This window comes from Tigriopus californicus, chromosome 3, assembly GCF_007210705.1.
Source record: "Tigriopus californicus strain San Diego chromosome 3, Tcal_SD_v2.1, whole genome shotgun sequence".
Taxonomy (NCBI): domain Eukaryota; kingdom Metazoa; phylum Arthropoda; class Copepoda; order Harpacticoida; family Harpacticidae; genus Tigriopus; species Tigriopus californicus.
Window position 1 is genome coordinate 10,835,439 of NC_081442.1, and position 5,977 is coordinate 10,841,415.

The following is a 5,977-nucleotide window of genomic DNA, read 5'->3' on the forward strand; positions in this document are numbered from 1 at the left end:
CTACGATTTATTTCTCGTACTTGTTTTGGGTTTTGGGTCGCATATGGGTCGTGCATTGACTTTCACTAGAGCCCTCTAGCTTTCACAACTTTTTGAGGTTTCGTGAGGCGTTAGTTATCAATTACAGCCGTAAAAAATAGTCTATTAGTTTTGGGCATGTTATGCCATCTTGGCATTTTTCTACCTCAAAAAGTCAAAGTGAACAACTTTGATTTTACTGCCTTATGGAATTCTAGCCTACAGAAAAAACTTACATACCTAAAAATATTACCAAAAATTAAAATTTTCAAAAACCTACTCATTGTAAATTTGAAGCACACTTAGTTATCTCTTGAATATAGATTATGATATCATCTTTTACACCGTCTTGGTAACATGGAATTCAGTGGTCCAAATTTCATCGTTTTTAAGCCCAAAATGCCCTGATTATATGTTAATTTAATTTCCCAAAGAATTAATATTGATTTTCACTATCACAAGAATGAAAACTTTTATTTTTCTTGCATAGTCTCACAAAAGCTAAAAATGCTATATAATGTAACTTAAAATACACTACAGTAAATTTGCAATCTTTGAAAATGTGTTTTACAATCATCATGTGTACACTTAGTTACGCATTCCCTTGAATTCTGAAGGCAATACATACAACGCACAATGTTAAAGATTTTGTCGTTTCCTGAAGACTTTGTTGAAACTGATAAAAAATAGCTTACTTAAGACCTCATTGATCTTTGTGAAATTTTCAGTGACCGCTCAACTAAATGTCCAATGGACGCTTTTAAAATAAAGTTTCAAAAATCTACTTTCTGGGTTTTTTTAGATATGGTTAAATAAGGTTTTACGTTGATTTAAAATTATGCAAGAAATGGAAAAATAATCTGTCATTTTTGTGACATTGAAAATCGACATCAATTCTTTGGGAAATTAAACTAACATATAACCAGGGCACTTCGGGTCAAAAAACGATGAAATTGGGACCACTAAATCCCACGTAACTAAGTAACGGTGTGAGAGATGGTCATAATTTATATTCCAGGGCTAACTTAGTGTGCTACCAATTTACATTGAGTAGGTTTTTGAAAATGTCAGCTTTTACAATTTTTTTAGGAATGTAAGTGCCAATATGTATTGGGGAATTTCCTTGGAAACTGAATAGGGCTTTTTGAACACCGTGTGAAGCACATTCAAGATACGGCTGAACAATCGACTAGTACAAAGTTAGCATCGGATGTACGGTACAGCAGAAACCTTTGCCCATGTTCAACTGGTAATGCTATGAGAACTTTCCATTATTTTGGAGGACTACACCCAAATCTTTCATAGATGAGACCTGCTCAATATCTTTACCTCCATTATCTACGAGTGGAGTATTTAAAGGAGTTGACCCAAATGTCATTGGGCGGAATTTCATTCCGTTCAGAGTCGTATTACTCTCAGTAACCCAAGAGTAGATTCGATCTAAGTCCTTTGCAAGGCTACAAGAATCTTGGCCATTCCAACCAGAAACTAACTTTGTATCGTCAGCATAAGAAGAGAGACTGGCAGTAATACCAAGCTTTTGAAGTGAGGCAACGAATATTATAAAAAGGAGGGGCCCTAAGATGGAACCCTGGGGAACACCCGACTTGACATCATTTTTGTCACTAAGGGATCTCTCGAGTAGTTATTAAATGTGGGTTCCAAAGAATTTCAATTTTTCACAAGGGAGATCCCTGGTGAAAAATCACTATTTTTCCATTTTCCATCTCACTTTCATCACATTTTAATTGTTTCTTATGCAAGTCTCGTTCAATGAGACTTTCAATTTTTGTGAAGTTTGACTTTTACTTTTACTTATAGTTTGTATAGTCTCATTCAATGAGACTTTTTCATAATGCACCAAAGGAACCCAGCTCGCTGCACTCAGAAAATGAAAAACAATATTTTCAAGGGAAAAATTGAAATGCTCCGGAACGCATATATCCTAAGACATTAAAAGATCTCTTATGCTGAAAACTAACCTCATGAAAAATCTTGTTATTTTCTTTAACTTTTACTTTTACATATCTCATTTTCATATCAGTATTTAATGTAAATGATCTATATTTCTAAACATAAAAAAAATGTTCTTAAAAAATCGTATAAAATTTGCAGCTTTAGGTCATCTTTTTCTGCAAAAGAAACGGTATCAGTATCGGTAACGGCAACGGTAAGGGGTTACTTTTTTTCGGTAACGGTTCAAGCCCTGCTTGTAATGAAAGAATAGCCGTTACTATCCACATTGCGTATTACGAAACACGTCTTATAAAATTCCTTGCGAGACAACATGTCCTGATGTAAAAAGTTATTTTCTTTTACTTTTACATATCTCATTTTTATATCAGTATTTAATGTAAATGATCCATATTTTTGGAAATAATTCTCCAGGCTTTTTTTTACTTTCTTTTCATTATAGATTTCTTCTACATCTTTCACATAATTTCCAACAGTTTTAGAGATTATGAATTTCCAAGTAAGTGTTGTTCCATAAGTTCTCCTAGTTAAAACTTCACATTCTTGAGGACCTGCTCAATATAACAATAATCTTTTATTGCGACTCTTGGTCATGTGTGTCATGATGTATATACATTATACAACGGTTTGTTGGTAAAACAAGAAAAATGTCAAGAAGGTAAAGGCAATAAAATAGTTGACTAGAAGGTGATATCACAATGGGTATGACTAGAATTGGATCAATGCACATGAAAAAAGGTAAGAGGTGAGTTACAGATAGTACAAAGACAGGTAGGTAGAGGCACGGACTTCTAGAGATATGGACTGCAAACGGAAGCAAAAATATCCTATCTCCTAAACCGCTCATCTTATTCCAAATATGCACTGCATACGACCACAAGATCTTGTTGAATAGATGATCTCAGCCAAGTTTGAGCCCAAACCTATGCTTAGGGAACTCGGGAGACATGTTCAAAGTTATGTAGTAAACACTACATAAAATTTGGATTTTCGGCCTGCTCTTGATCATTGCCAGTTGCAAGGCATTGGGATCGCTACGCAAGACTCGGCAAGCAAATAGAGGGAACATGTTGAGGTGATCAAAAACTGAAAATGAGTGGACACAGCTTGTCACGAACTTGCAGAGTAGTAGTCGTGTTTGATAACTAGCGTGGCCTAGGCTGTACCCGTTACCAAAATCCATTAAGTCAGAAACACGGAATAGGGGAGAGCGAAATGGAATCTGCATTTGCATACAAGGACACCATGTACGCCATTAAGTGGCACAATATTAGGGAACCGCGGTTAACGATGTCCGGAGCATGATTATGAGTCTTCTGTTTGCGGTTAGATGATTGGGCAACCATCAATACCAACGTTGGTGCTTTAATCGAACGAATGGGCAAGATTGCTCTCAATGGCGTTAACAGGGATTATGCCACAATTCGTCGCAGTACTTAACGTATATGAGGGAGAACTGTGCCTTCTCGTGCTGCTTTTGTTGATGACAAAGAAACAGAATGGATATTGAAACAAAGCAGATTAACCTCATTTCGTTTAGACTCTATGGAACAAGACAAAAATATAGTTTTGATTTATTTGGCATCAGAAAACGTTTTGGTCACTTTGTAGTTTCAAGAGAGATATTGATTGGCGATGACAGGAAAATATGCTCTCACGTTTTTCTCTTGATTTTAGCTCATTTCTTGTGAACAATGAACATGATCAATTAGTTTCCCCTATGTTTCCCAACAATAATCTTCGCTATGGTAAACTCCATTTTAATGAATTCCGCCACGGATCTCTCCACCAACGGTAATCTCCGCCATGGCGAACTTCGCCAATCCTGAACTCGGCCACGGCCATCTCCCCCCATTCAGTTCCGTCAACAGCAATCCTGCCTCTAAGTGAACTTAAATGAGAGGCTAAAAACCGAAGCATCGAGCAGTTTTGATTAAACTGGCAAACTATATGTTTTCAAGGTATATTGTTTGCCCTTTAAGGTAATAGCCAGAGGCCCAGACATGGTGTGACTGATCTAAATCTTTACATTAGGTGGCCAGCTTCTCAGAAAGCGATATACGTTTTCCACATGGTTCTAACATCAAGAGCAATACAGGGTTGCCCAGATATTTGGTTCAACATTTGAAAAGCATGCTATACCCCAGTTGCATATTTCTTGAACACACATTGATTTGTCGAACTTTTTCCCTGAAAAACATATCTAGATGTCTTGCCATTTGAGCAAACACTTTAACCGGAAAATATAACCACTGTGTAAAGCTAGTGAAGAAAAGCAAGCCAAAAGCAATATTTATACTTAGTTACGATCCCAATTCCGGTTGGGGTGTAACTCAGTGGTAGAGTGTCCGCTTCGCATGCGGAAAGTCCGGGTTCAAAATCCCGGCTCCTCCAGTACACTTTTCGTGATAATCATATATAACTTGGTACAGCGGTTATTGCAACCGCCCATCAAGAGGGTTAAAATCCTCGGGTTCAAATCCCAACTTCTCCAGCATTGTATTCTAAGATTGTTTCAATTTAATAAGTTTAATTTTTTTGTCCGTGTCCCACCTTACGGAACGTTCAGGGATTGCTAGAGGAGCAAGCTTCCTCAAAAGATAAATTCAATGCCAAAATAGCTTTAAACTACCTCACATCAAACTGAACATACGAATTTATCGTAGGTTGGAAATAATGATCAAGAATTGAAAGACAAAGGAAAGAAAGTGACCAAGGAATCTAAACTAAATAAATAAGACAAAAACACACTAATACACTCAACGAACTGATCTAACCAATATATAATCAATACACTGAACACTGATAAACAGTATTATAAATATATTTATTGCAACTCTCAGTCATGTCAGTTTGTAAAATATATAAAAGTGTGTGCACAATAATTATGCTCAGACATCAGTAAATTCATCAAGGATTGAAATGGTAAGTACGATAAAACAGCAGACTACGTTGAAAATAATGTCATACAGGGACTCTAAAGAGCTTTAGTGTCTTTGTGTCATAGTAAGATGACTAGAATTGTTCAGCTCACATGAAAACAGGGAGGGGGAATCACAGACAGTACATTGTCAGTTAAGTAAAGGTAAGTGATAAAAATCTTGGTTAGTGGAGAAGAGTGGGTGGGTCAGATTGAAGAATTCCTGCTGTCCGTTCCGTCGTTGATGGCATTTGGCCAGGAGCCAGGCAAAGGTGCGTGACCGTCAATGTTCGTAATGGGATGTTGGGCCAAGGACAATAAGGTATAAAGTGACAAATTTGAAAATAAAACCTACACATGTATCGTTCAAAATATTTCAAGAACATGATAGGATAGTGCAGCTGTTGGCACGTAAATAAAATGAAAGGCAATTTCACATGCTTACTTTGTATGTTAAAGCGACATTTTTGCTACTTTTAGCTTTTACAGAAATCTAAAAAGATGGAGAATTGTCTTTTCTTTGTTGTGTCATTGAAAAAGACAATATATTCCTTGAGAATAACTGGAAACCTAATTAAGCCATTTTTCGACCTCTCAAAGGTGTAAAACACAACCTTGAAGTTGTAATAACTAAGCATGTGCTAAATAGAAGTTTATTAAATTTTTACGTCAGTATATAACTAAGAGTATGTTTAACACTGATTGACCATGATTTTGACAATGATGCATTTTAATGTACTTGAAGTGATTTAACACACTTTTCTGAGCTACTTTTAAACATGTGTATTTCACAAAAGTCATTCCTTCTGCTTCTTTGACACCAAAAAATATATCTTGATGTCTTGGCATTTGAGCAAACACTTAGCCAGAAAATATAACCACCGTGAAGAGCAATCAGCAATCCATCTGGAGTGATCCGAGCCAAATCGGCAAATTGGTCAACTTCCCAATGACGTAACTCGTTGCAGAAACTGGAATAACCCTGGCTCCCATGTTTGACGGACTGGTAACAGAGTCCATTTTTTAAAGCGCAGGAGTGAGCCTTAATCGAAAATAGGTGGTACT